Here is a 17,466-nt window from a genome sequence, read left to right as displayed (position 1 = left end):
TAGTATTTTGTTATCTGTGCATTATAATAACTTGCTTTAAAACCAGGTAAGATATAGTGAGTTACTTTTAAGTGTACAGGATACTTTGATAATGACTAAGCTGTAGCTGAATTGACAGTCAACATTAATACTAATTTCATAGTAACATCCAAATGGGTTAAAAACGATTCACTGATGTTACAAAAGTATGATTTTCTTGTGGGACGTAAGTCACAACTACTTCACACATTTTATTTAATGTTTGGAGTGTCCAGAACATATTCCACCCCACTTGTTTGACAGTGTTTCAAGTCATGTCCTGAAGATTATAAATACATCTCTTCAAACTGGCATCTTCCCAGATGCCTTTAAAACAGCTGTTGTAAAACCCTTACTAAAAAAACCCCAACCTAGATGGTAATGCACTGATCAACTATAGGCCAATTTCCAATCTTCCATTCATTAGTAAAGTACTTGAAAAGATAGTTTCAGTGCAAATAAACTCCTTTCTCAAAGAAAACAATATCCTGGAGAAATTTCAATCAGGCTTTAGAACATGCCACAGCACTGAAACTGCTCTTACCAAAGTAATCAGCGACCTCAGACTACATTTGGATGCAAATAAGGTCTCAATCCTGGTCCTCTTAGACCTAAGTGCAGCATTTGATACTATTGATCATGACATCCTAATTCATCGTCTTGAAAAGTTAGTTGGGCTTTCTGACTCTGTATTAAACTGGTTCAGAACATACATCAAAGGGAGAACGTTTTATGTCAGGCTTGGAGATCATGTGTCTAAGAAACATGACATCTGCTTTGGGGTTGCACAAGGGAGCTGCCTGGGTCCATTATTATTCTCACTGTACATGCTGCCACTTGGGGACATCATTAGAGAACACAATGTATGTTTCCATAGTTATGCTGATGACACGCAACTGTACATCTCTGCTGAGCCAAATGATGCTGCAGCAATAAACTCCATTACTACCTGTCTTTTGGTGATAAATAAGTGGATGAGCAATAATTTCTTAAAGTTAAACGAGGACAAAACTGAGATCCTACTAGTCGGCCCTAAAACAAAAAGAGAAATGCTGTTTAATAATTTGGGGAAATTAACTCCCTTGATTAAAACGGAGGTTACAAGTCTTATTTTAGATTCAGATTTAAGCTTCAAGTCTCACATTAACAAGGTGACGAAAACATCATTTTTCCACCTTAAAAACATAGCTAAAGTCCTGCCATTTATAAATCAAAAAGATGCTGAAAAACTGATTCATGCCTTTATTTCAAGCCGTCTTGATTATTGTAATGCAATCCTTACTGGCCTCCCAAAAAAACAACTGAGAGACTTCAGCTCATTCAAAACTCTGCAGCTCGGCTATTAACCAGAACCAAAAGGAGAGAGCACATTAGTCCAGTTTTAGCTGCTCTGCACTGGCTTCCAGTAACTTTTAGAATTGACTTTAAGGTCCTTCTCCTAATATACAAAGCCCTTAATGGGCCAGGACCAAGTTACATTGCAAACTCCCTAGTCAAATACTTGCCCTCAAGAACACTGCGATCATCGAATGCTGGTTTATTGGAGGTTCCCAGCAAAAGCCGTAAGAAAATCGGGGACGCAGCATTTGTCAATTACGCCCCAGTGCTATGGAACATACTGCCTATAGACATCAGGGAAGCCAGCTCGCTTAACATCTTTAAAAGAAAACTAAAGACGTACCTCTTCACATTAGCCTTTAACTAGCTACCATTTCGCACTATATATATATATATATATATATATAAATACTTTTAATTTAATTTCATTTAAATCTCTACTGGTGATATTAAGGGGTTAGATTAAATATATCTCTATAATTATATATATATATATATATATTTTTGCACTATATCTGAGTTATGTTTCTTTGATGTCTATTTTTATGTGCATGTAATTTCTTTGTGCATATTATGTATTTGCTGTAAAGCACTTTGAGCTGCATTCTTTTGCATGAAAGGTGCTATATAAATAAAGTTTTATTATTATTATTATTATTATTACTTGTATTGAGACACAAGCTTTAGTTTCATCAGTAAAGTGTGATACGTGTCACATGGCAATACCCTGGCATTGGAGATCATAGACATAGTATACTATGTATGTATACTATGTCTATGTTGGAGATAATCCATTTTCACCTGTGTGATTTGTGTGTCAAGTGTTTTTTCACAGTGAATGACCAGAATAATGACTGCTAAACACATTTTACCCTTTCTTTACAGTGTTCTGAACAAGTTCAACCAACTTTAAGCATAATCCTTTTATCAGCATATTGGGGTGTGTTTTACTTTTTCTTAATACAGTATTGCCTGTTTAGTCAGTGTTCATTATATTAAAACAAGAAAACCATACTTTTGTAACATCAGTGAATCGTTTTTAACCAATTTTGATGTTACTAAGAAATTAATATTTCTGACAGTTTAAGAAACATGGGGCTAATAATTCAATTCAATTCATAATTAATAAGGGACTTTTAGTTTGAAAAATCGTAACCGGAAGTCGCTCGAGCTCATTTGCAGCAGCGTTCAGTGAGCAACTATAGGCAAATGAGCTCGAGCGACTTCCGGTTACGATTTTTCAAAATAAAAGTCCCTTATTAGCCCCGTGTTTTCTTAAACTATCAGAGATATTAATTTCATAGTAACATCAAAATGGGTTAAAAACGATTCACTGATGTTACAAAAGTATGGTTTTCTTGTTTTAATATAATGAACAATGACTAAACAGACAATATTGTATTAAGAAAAAGTAAAACACACCCCATTATGCTGATAAAAGGATTATGCCTTCATTAAAGTTGGTTGAACTTGTTCAGAACTGTAAAGAAAGGGTAAAATATGTTTAGCAGTCATTATTCTGGCCATTCACTGTGAAAAAACACTTGACACACAGATCACACAGGTGAAAAGGGATTATCTCCAATGCCAGGGTATTGCCATGTGACACGTATCACTCTTTGCTGAAAAAACTAAAGATTGTGTGCATTATATTAACTTGCTTTAAAACAAGGTAAGATATAGTGAGTTAATTTTAAGCGTACAGGATACTTTGATAATGACTAAGATGTAGCTGAAAATTGACAATTAATATTACTTTCATAGTAACATCAAAATGGGTTAAAAACGATTCACTGATGTTACAAAAGTATGATTTTCTTGTTTAAATATAGGGAACACTGACTAAACAGGCATCATTGTAAATATTGTAGTAAGAAACAGTAAAACACACAACAATCTGCTGATAAAAGGATTATGTCTTCAATAAAGTTGGTTGAACATGTTCAGAACACTGTAAAGAAAGGGTAAAATATGTTTAGCAGTCATTATTCTGGTCATTCACTGTGAAAAAACACTTGACACACAGATCACACAGGCGCAAATGCATTATCTTCAATGGCAGGGTATTGCCATGTGACATGTATCACTCTTTGCTGATGAAACTAAAGATTGTGTCTCAATGAAAGGGGGGTGGAATATGTTTAGGACATTCCAAACATTAAATAAAATGTGTGAAGTAGTTGAGATTTACGTCCCTGAATGCTCCACAATACTTTAAACATAGGTGATCAGACAGGCGAAAATGCATTATCTTCAATGGTAGGGCCATGTGACATGTATCACTCTTTGCTGAAAAAACTAAAGATTGTGTCTCAATGAAAGGGGGGTGGAATATGTTCAGGACACTCCAAACATTAAATAAAATGTGTGAAGTAGTTCAGATTTGCGTCCCTGAAGGCTCCACAATACTTTAAACATAGGTGATCAGACAGGCGAAAATGCATTATCTTCAATGGCAGGGCCATGTGACATGTATCGCTCTTTGCTGAAAAAACTAAAGATTGTGTCTCAATGAAAGGGGGGTGGAATATGTTCAGGACACTCCAAACATTAAATAAAATGTGTGAAGTAGTTCAGATTTGCGTCCCTGAAGGCTCCACAATACTTTAAACATAGGTGTTCAGACAGGCGAAAATGCATTATCTTCAATGGCAGGGCCATGTGACATGTATCACTCTTTGCTGAAAAAACTAAAGATTGTGTCTCAATGAAAGGGGGGTGGAATATGTTCAGGACACTCCAAACATTAAATAAAATGTGTGAAGTAGTTCAGATTTGCGTCCCTGAAGGCTCCACAATACTTTAAACATAGGTGATCAGACAGGCGAAAATGCATTATCGTCAATGGTAGGGGCATGTGACATGTATCGCTCTTTGCTGAAAAAACTAAAGATTGTGTCTCAATGAAAGGGGGGTGGAATATGTTCAGGACACTCCAAACATTAAATAAAATGTGTGAAGTAGTTGAGATTTACGTCCCTGAATGCTCCACAATACTTTAAACATAGGCGAAAATGCATTGTCTTCAATGGCAGGGCCATGTGACATGTATCGCTCTTTGCTGAAAAAACTAAAGATTGTGTCTCAATGAAAGGGGGGTGGAATATGTTCAGGACACTCCAAACATTAAATAAAATGTGTGAAGTAGTTCAGATTTGCGTCCCTGAAGGCTCCACAATACTTTAAACATAGGTGTTCAGACAGGCGAAAATGCATTATCTTCAATGGCAGGGCCATGTGACATGTATCACTCTTTGCTGAAAAAACTAAAGATTGTGTCTCAATGAAAGGGGGGTGGAATATGTTCAGGACACTCCAAACATTAAATAAAATGTGTGAAGTAGTTCAGATTTGCGTCCCTGAAGGCTCCACAATACTTTAAACATAGGTGATCAGACAGGCGAAAATGCATTATCGTCAATGGTAGGGGCATATGACATGTATCGCTCTTTGCTGAAAAAACTAAAGATTGTGTCTCAATGAAAGGGGGGTGGAATATGTTCAGGACACTCCAAACATTAAATAAAATGTGTGAAGTAGTTCAGATTTGCGTCCCTGAAGGCTCCACAATACTTTAAACATAGGTGATCAGACAGGCGAAAATGCATTATCGTCAATGGTAGGGGCATGTGACATGTATCGCTCTTTGCTGAAAAAACTAAAGATTGTGTCTCAATGAAAGGGGGGTGGAATATGTTCAGGACACTCCAAACATTAAATAAAATGTGTGAAGTAGTTCAGATTTGCGTCCCTGAAGGCTCCACAATACTTTAAACATAGGTGATCAGACAGGCGAAAATGCATTATCTTCAATGGCAGGGCCATGTGACATGTATCACTCTTTGCTGAAAAAACTAAAGATTGTGTCTCAATGAAAGGGGGGTGGAATATGTTCAGGACACTCCAAACATTAAATAAAATGTGTGAAGTAGTTCAGATTTGCGTCCCTGAAGGCTCCACAATACTTTAAACATAGGTGATCAGACAGGCGAAAATGCATTATCGTCAATGGTAGGGGCATGTGACATGTATCGCTCTTTGCTGAAAAAACTAAAGATTGTGTCTCAATGAAAGGGGGGTGGAATATGTTCAGGACACTCCAAACATTAAATAAAATGTGTGAAGTAGTTCAGATTTGCGTCCCTGAAGGCTCCACAATACTTTAAACATAGGTGATCAGACAGGCGAAAATGCATTATCTTCAATGGCAGGGCCATGTGACATGTATCGCTCTTTGCTGAAAAAACTAAAGATTGTGTCTCAATGAAAGGGGGGTGGAATATGTTCAGGACACTCCAAACATTAAATAAAATGTGTGAAGTAGTTCAGATTTGCGTCCCTGAAGGCTCCACAATACTTTAAACATAGGTGTTCAGACAGGCGAAAATGCATTATCTTCAATGGCAGGGCCATGTGACATGTATCACTCTTTGCTGAAAAAACTAAAGATTGTGTCTCAATGAAAGGGGGGTGGAATATGTTCAGGACACTCCAAACATTAAATAAAATGTGTGAAGTAGTTCAGATTTGCGTCCCTGAAGGCTCCACAATACTTTAAACATAGGTGATCAGACAGGCGAAAATGCATTATCGTCAATGGTAGGGGCATGTGACATGTATCGCTCTTTGCTGAAAAAACTAAAGATTGTGTCTCAATGAAAGGGGGGTGGAATATGTTCAGGACACTCCAAACATTAAATAAAATGTGTGAAGTAGTTCAGATTTGCGTCCCTGAAGGCTCCACAATACTTTAAACATAGGTGATCAGACAGGCGAAAATGCATTATCTTCAATGGCAGGGCCATGTGACATGTATCGCTCTTTGCTGAAAAAACTAAAGATTGTGTCTCAATGAAAGGGGGGTGGAATATGTTCAGGACACTCCAAACATTAAATAAAATGTGTGAAGTAGTTCAGATTTGCGTCCCTGAAGGCTCCACAATACTTTAAACATAGGTGTTCAGACAGGCGAAAATGCATTATCTTCAATGGCAGGGCCATGTGACATGTATCACTCTTTGCTGAAAAAACTAAAGATTGTGTCTCAATGAAAGGGGGGTGGAATATGTTCAGGACACTCCAAACATTAAATAAAATGTGTGAAGTAGTTCAGATTTGCGTCCCTGAAGGCTCCACAATACTTTAAACATAGGTGATCAGACAGGCGAAAATGCATTATCGTCAATGGTAGGGGCATATGACATGTATCGCTCTTTGCTGAAAAAACTAAAGATTGTGTCTCAATGAAAGGGGGGTGGAATATGTTCAGGACACTCCAAACATTAAATAAAATGTGTGAAGTAGTTCAGATTTGCGTCCCTGAAGGCTCCACAATACTTTAAACATAGGTGATCAGACAGGCGAAAATGCATTATCGTCAATGGTAGGGGCATGTGACATGTATCGCTCTTTGCTGAAAAAACTAAAGATTGTGTCTCAATGAAAGGGGGGTGGAATATGTTCAGGACACTCCAAACATTAAATAAAATGTGTGAAGTAGTTCAGATTTGCGTCCCTGAAGGCTCCACAATACTTTAAACATAGGTGATCAGACAGGCGAAAATGCATTATCTTCAATGGCAGGGCCATGTGACATGTATCACTCTTTGCTGAAAAAACTAAAGATTGTGTCTCAATGAAAGGGGGGTGGAATATGTTCAGGACACTCCAAACATTAAATAAAATGTGTGAAGTAGTTCAGATTTGCGTCCCTGAAGGCTCCACAATACTTTAAACATAGGTGATCAGACAGGCGAAAATGCATTATCGTCAATGGTAGGGGCATGTGACATGTATCGCTCTTTGCTGAAAAAACTAAAGATTGTGTCTCAATGAAAGGGGGGTGGAATATGTTCAGGACACTCCAAACATTAAATAAAATGTGTGAAGTAGTTCAGATTTGCGTCCCTGAAGGCTCCACAATACTTTAAACATAGGTGATCAGACAGGCGAAAATGCATTATCTTCAATGGCAGGGCCATGTGACATGTATCGCTCTTTGCTGAAAAAACTAAAGATTGTGTCTCAATGAAAGGGGGGTGGAATATGTTCAGGACACTCCAAACATTAAATAAAATGTGTGAAGTAGTTCAGATTTGCGTCCCTGAAGGCTCCACAATACTTTAAACATAGGTGTTCAGACAGGCGAAAATGCATTATCTTCAATGGCAGGGCCATGTGACATGTATCACTCTTTGCTGAAAAAACTAAAGATTGTGTCTCAATGAAAGGGGGGTGGAATATGTTCAGGACACTCCAAACATTAAATAAAATGTGTGAAGTAGTTCAGATTTGCGTCCCTGAAGGCTCCACAATACTTTAAACATAGGTGATCAGACAGGCGAAAATGCATTATTTTCAATGGCAGGGCCATGTGATACGTATGACACTTTGCTGAAAAAACTAAAGATTGTGTCTCAATGAAAGGGGGGTGGAATATGTTCAGGACACTCCAAACATTAAATAAAATGTGTGAAGTAGTTGAGATTTACGTCCCTGAATGCTCCACAATACTTTAAACGTACGTGTCACATGGCCCTGCCATTGAACATAATGCATTTTCGCCTGTCTGATCACCTATGTTTAAAGTATTGTGGAGCATTCAGGGACGTAAATCTCAACTACTTCACACATTTTATTTAATGTTTGGAGTGTCCTGAACATATTCCACCCCCCTTTCATTGAGACACAATCTTTAGTTTTTTCAGCAAAGAGTGATACATGTCACATGGCCCTGCCATTGAAGTTAATGCATTTTCGCCTGTGTGTAGGCCTATGTTTAAAGTATTGTGGAGCCTTCAGGGACGTAAATCTGAACTACTTCACACATTTTATTTAATGTTTGGAGTGTCCTGAACATATTCCACCCCCCTTTCATTGAGACACAATCTTTAGTTTTTTCAGCAAAGAGTGATACATGTCACATGGCCCTGCCATTGAAGACAATGCATTTTCGCCTGTGTGTAGGCCTATGTTTAAAGTATTGTGGAGCCTTCAGGGACGTAAATCTCAACTACTTCACACATTTTATTTAATGTTTGGAGTGTCCTGAACATATTCCACCCCCCTTTCATTGAGACACAATCTTTAGTTTTTTCAGCAAAGAGTGATACATGTCACATGGCCCTGCCATTGAAGTTAATGCATTTTCGCCTGTGTGTAGGCCTATGTTTAAAGTATTGTGGAGCCTTCAGGGACGTAAATCTCAACTACTTCACACATTTTATTTAATGTTTGAAGTGTCCTGAACATATTCCACCCCCTTTCATTGAGACACAATCTTTAGTTTTTTCAGCAAAGAGTGATACATGTCACATGGCCCTGCCATTGAAGATAATGCATTTTCGCCTGTGTGTAGGCCTATGTTTAAAGTATTGTGGAGCCTTCAGGGACGTAAATCTCAACTACTTCACACATTTTATTTAATGTTTGAAGTGTCCTGAACATATTCCACCCCCCTTTCATTGAGACACAATCTTTAGTTTTTTCAGCAAAGAGTGATACATGTCACATGGCCCTGCCATTGAAGATAATGCATTTTTGCCTGTGTGTAGGCCTATGTTTAAAGTATTGTGGAGCCTTCAGGGACGTAAATCTCAACTACTTCACACATTTTATTTAATGTTTGGAGTGTCCTGAACATATTCCACCCCCCTTTCATTGAGACACAATCTTTAGTTTTTTCAGCAAAGAGTGATACATGTCACATGGCCCTGCCATTGAAGATAATGCATTTTCGCCTGTGTGTAGGCCTATGTTTAAAGTATTGTGGAGCATTCAGGGACGTAAATCTCAACTACTTCACACATTTTATTTAATGTTTGGAGTGTCCTGAACATATTCCACCCCCCTTTCATTGAGACACAATCTTTAGTTTTTTCAGCAAAGAGTGATACATGTCACATGGCCCTGCCATTGAAGTTAATGCATTTTCGCCTGTGTGTAGGCCTATGTTTAAAGTATTGTGGAGCCTTCAGGGACGTAAATCTCAACTACTTCACACATTTTATTTAATGTTTGAAGTGTCCTGAACATATTCCACCCCCCTTTCATTGAGACACAATCTTTAGTTTTTTCAGCAAAGAGTGATACATGTCACATGGCCTGCCATTGAAGACAATGCATTTTCGCCTATGTTTAAAGTATTGTGGAGCATTCAGGGACGTAAATCTCAACTACTTCACACATTTTATTTAATGTTTGGAGTGTCCTGAACATATTCCACCCCCCTTTCATTGAGACACAATCTTTAGTTTTTTCAGCAAAGAGTGATACATGTCACATGGCCCTGCCATTGAAGTTAATGCATTTTCGCCTGTGTGTAGGCCTATGTTTAAAGTATTGTGGAGCCTTCAGGGACGTAAATCTCAACTACTTCACACATTTTATTTAATGTTTGAAGTGTCCTGAACATATTCCACCCCCATTTCATTGAGACACAATCTTTAGTTTTTTCAGCAAAGAGTGATACATGTCACATGGCCCTGCCATTGAAGATAATGCATTTTTGCCTGTGTGTAGGCCTATGTTTAAAGTATTGTGGAGCCTTCAGGGACGTAAATCTCAACTACTTTACAGATTTTATTTAATGTTTGGAGTGTCCTGAACATATTCCACCCCCCTTTCATTGAGACACAATCTTTAGTTTTTTCAGCAAAGAATGATACATGTCACATGGCCCTGCCATTGAAGTTAATGCATTTTTGCCTGTGTGTAGGCCTATGTTTTAAAGTATTGTGGAGCCTTCAGGGACGTAAATCTCAACTACTTTACAGATTTTATTTAATGTTTGGAGTGTCCTGAACATATTCCACCCCCCTTTCATTGAGACACAATCTTTAGTTTTTTCAGCAAAGAGCGATACATGTCACATGGCCCTGCCATTGAAGTTAATGCATTTTCGCCTGTCTGATCACCTATGTTTAAAGTATTGTGGAGCCTTCAGGGACGCAAATCTGAACTACTTCACACATTTTATTTAATGTTTGGAGTGTCCTGAACATATTCCACCCCCCTTTCATTGAGACACAATCTTTAGTTTTTTCAGCAAAGAGTGATACATGTCACATGGCCCTACCATTGAAGATAATGCATTTTCGCCTGTCTGATCACCTATGTTTAAAGTATTGTGGAGCATTCAGGGACGTAAATCTCAACTACTTCACACATTTTATTTAATGTTTGGAATGTCCTAAACATATTCCACCCCCCTTTCATTGAGACACAATCTTTAGTTTCATCAGCAAAGAGTGATACATGTCACATGGCAATACCCTGCCATTGAAGATAATGCATTTGCGCCTGTGTGATCTGTGTGTCAAGTGTTTTTTCACAGTGAATGACCAGAATAATGACTGCTAAACATATTTTACCCTTTCTTTACAGTGTTCTGAACATGTTCAACCAACTTTATTGAAGACATAATCCTTTTATCAGCAGATTGTTGTGTGTTTTACTGTTTCTTACTACAATATTACAATGATGCCTGTTTAGTCAGTGTTCCCTATATTTAAACAAGAAAATCATACTTTTGTAACATCAGTGAATCGTTTTAACCCATTTTGATGTTACTATGAAAGTAATATTAATTGTCAATTTTCAGCTACATCTTAGTCATTATCAAAGTATCCTGTACGCTTAAAATTAACTCACTATATCTTACCTTGTTTTTAAAGCAAGTTAATATAATGCACAGTTAACAAAATACCATTATAAAGTCTGATCTAGCGAGTAGACAGATTAGGACTTTATAATGACAAATAGGCTACTATAACTTTCAAACACGCTTTTAACTATTTTCCCGATCATTAGGACAAATGGAACAATAAAACTCGTTGCATATAAAAGGTTTTTATATTACCCAGTCGATTAACAGGGTTGTTTGTTGTAAAAACCTTTCATTTGATACAAACAAACTCATTTTACTTCTCGTTTCGTTTTACTTCCTGGGGTTATTGTGGGTTATCGTTGCTAGCAGAACGGAACTCTCATTTGCCTATAGTTGCTCACTAGTTCCGTTCTGCTAGCAACGATAACCCACAATAACCCCAGGAAGTAAAACGAAACGAGGAAGTAAAATGAGTTTGTTGTATCAAATGAAAGGTTTTTACAACAAACAACCCTGTTAATCGACTGGGTAATATAAAAACCTTTTATATGCAACGAGTTTTATTGTTCCATTTGTCCTAATGATCGGGAAAATAGTTAAAAGCGTGTTTGAAAGTTATAGTAGCCTATTTGTCATTATAAAGTCCTAATCTGTCTACTCGCTAGATCAGACTTTATAATGGTATTTTTGTTAACTGTGCATTATATTAACTTGCTTTAAAACAAGGTAAGATATAGTGAGTTAATTTTAAGCGTACAGGATACTTTGATAATGACTAAGATGTAGCTGAAAATTGACAATTAATATTACTTTCATAGTAACATCAAAATGGGTTAAAAACGATTCACTGATGTTACAAAAGTATGATTTTCTTGTTTAAATATAGGGAACACTGACTAAAACAGGCATCATTGTAAATATTGTAGTAAGAAACAGTAAAACACACAACAATCTGCTGATAAAAGGATTATGTCTTCAATAAAGTTGGTTGAACATGTTCAGAACACTGTAAAGAAAGGGTAAAATATGTTTAGCAGTCATTATTCTGGCATTCACTGTGAAAAAACACTTGACACACAGATCACACAGGCGAAAATGCATTATCTTCAATGGCAGGGTATTGCCATGTGACATGTATCACTCTTTGCTGATGAAACTAAAGATTGTGTCTCAATGAAAGGGGGGTGGAATATGTTTAGGACATTCCAAACATTAAATAAAATGTGTGAAGTAGTTGAGATTTACGTCCCTGAATGCTCCACAATACTTTAAACATAGGTGATCAGACAGGCGAAAATGCATTATCTTCAATGGTAGGGCCATGTGACATGTATCACTCTTTGCTGAAAAAACTAAAGATTGTGTCTCAATGAAAGGGGGGTGGAATATGTTCAGGACACTCCAAACATTAAATAAAATGTGTGAAGTAGTTCAGATTTGCGTCCCTGAAGGCTCCACAATACTTTAAACATAGGTGATCAGACAGGCGAAAATGCATTAACTTCAATGGCAGGGCCATGTGACATGTATCGCTCTTTGCTGAAAAAACTAAAGATTGTGTCTCAATGAAAGGGGGTGGAATATGTTCAGGACACTCCAAACATTAAATAAAATCTGTAAAGTAGTTGAGATTTACGTCCCTGAAGGCTCCACAATACTTTAAACATAGGCCTACACACAGGCAAAAATGCATTAACTTCAATGGCAGGGCCATGTGACATGTATCATTCTTTGCTGAAAAAACTAAAGATTGTGTCTCAATGAAAGGGGGGTGGAATATGTTCAGGACACTCCAAACATTAAATAAAAATCTGTAAAGTAGTTGAGATTTACGTCCCTGAAGGCTCCACAATACTTTAAACATAGGCCTACACACAGGCAAAAATGCATTATCTTCAATGGCAGGGCCATGTGACATGTATCACTCTTTGCTGAAAAAACTAAAGATTGTGTCTCAATGAAAGGGGGGTGGAATATGTTCAGGACACTTCAAACATTAAATAAAATGTGTGAAGTAGTTGAGATTTACGTCCCTGAAGGCTCCACAATACTTTAAACATAGGCCTACACACAGGCGAAAATGCATTAACTTCAATGGCAGGGCCATGTGACATGTATCACTCTTTGCTGAAAAAACTAAAGATTGTGTCTCAATGAAAGGGGGGTGGAATATGTTCAGGACACTCCAAACATTAAATAAAATGTGTGAAGTAGTTGAGATTTACGTCCCTGAAGGCTCCACAATACTTTAAACATAGGCCTACACACAGGCAAAAATGCATTGTCTTCAATGGCAGGGCCATGTGACATGTATCACTCTTTGCTGAAAAAACTAAAGATTGTGTCTCAATGAAAGGGGGTGGAATATGTTCAGGACACTTCAAACATTAAATAAAATGTGTGAAGTAGTTGAGATTTACGTCCTGAAGGCTCCACAATACTTTAAACATAGGCCTACACACAGGCGAAAATGCATTAACTTCAATGGCAGGGCCATGTGACATGTATCACTCTTTGCTGAAAAAACTAAAGATTGTGTCTCAATGAAAGGGGGGTGGAATATGTTCAGGACACTCCAAACATTAAATAAAATGTGTGAAGTAGTTGAGATTTACGTCCCTGAATGCTCCACAATACTTTAAACATAGGTGATCAGACAGGCGAAAATGCATTATGTTCAATGGCAGGGCCATGTGACACGTACGTTTAAAGTATTGTGGAGCATTCAGGGACGTAAATCTCAACTACTTCACACATTTTATTTAATGTTTGGAGTGTCCTGAACATATTCCACCCCCCTTTCATTGAGACACAATCTTTAGTTTTTTCAGCAAAGTGTCATACGTATCACATGGCCCTGCCATTGAAAATAATGCATTTTCGCCTGTCTGATCACCTATGTTTAAAGTATTGTGGAGCCTTCAGGGACGCAAATCTGAACTACTTCACACATTTTATTTAATGTTTGGAGTGTCCTGAACATATTCCACCCCCCTTTCATTGAGACACAATCTTTAGTTTTTTCAGCAAAGAGCGATACATGTCACATGGCCCTGCCATTGAAGATAATGCATTTTCGCCTGTCTGATCACCTATGTTTAAAGTATTGTGGAGCCTTCAGGGACGCAAATCTGAACTACTTCACACATTTTATTTAATGTTTGGAGTGTCCTGAACATATTCCACCCCCCTTTCATTGAGACACAATCTTTAGTTTTTTCAGCAAAGAGCGATACATGTCACATGCCCCTACCATTGACGATAATGCATTTTCGCCTGTCTGATCACCTATGTTTAAAGTATTGTGGAGCCTTCAGGGACGCAAATCTGAACTACTTCACACATTTTATTTAATGTTTGGAGTGTCCTGAACATATTCCACCCCCCTTTCATTGAGACACAATCTTTAGTTTTTTCAGCAAAGAGTGATACATGTCACATGGCCCTGCCATTGAAGATAATGCATTTTCGCCTGTCTGATCACCTATGTTTAAAGTATTGTGGAGCCTTCAGGGACGCAAATCTGAACTACTTCACACATTTTATTTAATGTTTGGAGTGTCCTGAACATATTCCACCCCCCTTTCATTGAGACACAATCTTTAGTTTTTTCAGCAAAGAGCGATACATGTCACATGCCCCTACCATTGACGATAATGCATTTTCGCCTGTCTGATCACCTATGTTTAAAGTATTGTGGAGCCTTCAGGGACGCAAATCTGAACTACTTCACACATTTTATTTAATGTTTGGAGTGTCCTGAACATATTCCACCCCCTTTCATTGAGACACAATCTTTAGTTTTTTCAGCAAAGAGTGATACATGTCACATGGCCCTGCCATTGAAGATAATGCATTTTCGCCTGTCTGAACACCTATGTTTAAAGTATTGTGGAGCCTTCAGGGACGCAAATCTGAACTACTTCACACATTTTATTTAATGTTTGGAGTGTCCTGAACATATTCCACCCCCCTTTCATTGAGACACAATCTTTAGTTTTTTCAGCAAAGAGCGATACATGTCACATGGCCCTGCCATTGAAGATAATGCATTTTCGCCTGTCTGATCACCTATGTTTAAAGTATTGTGGAGCCTTCAGGGACGCAAATCTGAACTACTTCACACATTTTATTTAATGTTTGGAGTGTCCTGAACATATTCCACCCCCCTTTCATTGAGACACAATCTTTAGTTTTTTCAGCAAAGAGCGATACATGTCACATGCCCCTACCATTGACGATAATGCATTTTCGCCTGTCTGATCACCTATGTTTAAAGTATTGTGGAGCCTTCAGGGACGCAAATCTGAACTACTTCACACATTTTATTTAATGTTTGGAGTGTCCTGAACATATTCCACCCCCCTTTCATTGAGACACAATCTTTAGTTTTTTCAGCAAAGAGTGATACATGTCACATGGCCCTGCCATTGAAGATAATGCATTTTCGCCTGTCTGAACACCTATGTTTAAAGTATTGTGGAGCCTTCAGGGACGCAAATCTGAACTACTTCACACATTTTATTTAATGTTTGGAGTGTCCTGAACATATTCCACCCCCCTTTCATTGAGACACAATCTTTAGTTTTTTCAGCAAAGAGCGATACATGTCACATGGCCCTGCCATTGAAGATAATGCATTTTCGCCTGTCTGATCACCTATGTTTAAAGTATTGTGGAGCCTTCAGGGACGCAAATCTGAACTACTTCACACATTTTATTTAATGTTTGGAGTGTCCTGAACATATTCCACCCCCCTTTCATTGAGACACAATCTTTAGTTTTTTCAGCAAAGAGTGATACGTGTCACATGGCAATACCCTGGCATTGGAGATAATCCCTTTTCACCTGTGTGATCTGTGTGTCAAGTGTTTTTTCACAGTGAATGGCCAGAATAATGACTGCTAAACATATTTTACCCTTTCTTTACAGTTCTGAACAAGTTCAACCAACTTTAATGAAGGCATAATCCTTTTATCAGCATAATGGGGTGTGTTTTACTTTTTCTTAATACAATATTGTCTGTTTAGTCATTGTTCATTATATTAAAACAAGAAAACCATACTTTTGTAACATCAGTGAATCGTTTTTAACCCATTTTGATGTTACTATGAAATTAATATCTCTGATAGTTTAAGAAAACACGGGGCTAATAAGGGACTTTTATTTTGAAAAATCGTAACCGGAAGTCGCTCGAGCTCATTTGCCTATAGTTGCTCACTGAACGCTGCTTTGCTCACTGAACGCTGCTTGTACAATCTACTGCCCGTTTCCGGTTCAAGTGCATTTAATAATAAAATTTCTGCTTATGGCAGTAGAAAACATTACAATCACCAGGTTGTCATACACGATGGAGGGGACAGTGACTGTGCCAGCATCTCGAAAGGACGCAGTTTTAGAAGTGGACGCTTCTCTAAGAGGAGTTGAGGGGACATGCCTTTCCTGTTCATGCGAGCAGTGTCACACACGCGCAGGTGTTTTGCTGGTGGAGCTCCTGAAAAAGAGCCTAAGTGTAGTACTTGTCGGTGTACACCGTGTGGCCCTCCCCAAGAAGTTTTGCTTCTCTCAGCAAGCCAACGTAACTATGGCCAATACCCAGCGCCCAGTCGTAGCTGAAGGTTCCACCCTGGTATATAGCATCAGCAAAACTTTTTCTTGAAGTCTAGTGAATTAACTTAATTTGCATATTTGTACTTTTAAACCAATCACGATCTGTTGACAATGTGTTTCACTATGTTAACATAATAGTGAAGAACAGTATCAATGTTTTAATTGGCTAGATGTTACTGCGCCAATGTTGATGCTCTTTGAGCGCACATTCCCATCCTTGGCATTCTACAACTCTTGTGGGCGCATACATGCCCCTCTGGTAGTAAATAGGTTAAAAGTACATCATGTGTACATCACTTTTTAAATCTGACATAAACAGTGTGAACACGGTTTTCCCAACCGCTTAAATAAGGCTAAAAGTTAAATTGGTTGCAATCTGCAACCTTGCCGCTAGATACCACTAATTCCAACACAATGCGTCTTTTTTAGACTTCAGATTGACTTTCAAGGAAGTCAATATTATGTTTTAATACTGCTAATTATTTATGTGAATCATTTGTTCTGGTTGACTGAGAATTAATAGATTCATGTTGCAATTCACAAATGCAGAAATAAACTGAATGTGGCTACTAAACTAATAGATTCATGTTGCAATTCACAAATGGAGAAATAAACTGAACATGGCTACTAAACTAAAGTTTGATTTGTGGTAATTACATAATTTCAGCACTAGTGAAACCTACTACTTGTTTTTTAAATATGCTGTATTGCCCCCTACATGCAACAAAATGGCAACAGTACCATGTTTAGTCGACAGTTCGAATGCATAACAATATATGGTCACGTAATGTCATGTAATACCATAATGTGTAATGTAATAAGTACCACTACATTAAAAATGTATTTCCAAAGTATGACCATGTGAAACAAAATCTATCTTTAAGTGAGAAGAA

Source organism: Clupea harengus, chromosome 11 (assembly GCF_900700415.2).
Source record: "Clupea harengus chromosome 11, Ch_v2.0.2, whole genome shotgun sequence".
NCBI classification, from domain to species: domain Eukaryota; kingdom Metazoa; phylum Chordata; class Actinopteri; order Clupeiformes; family Clupeidae; genus Clupea; species Clupea harengus.
This window is presented reverse-complemented; position numbering follows the sequence as displayed.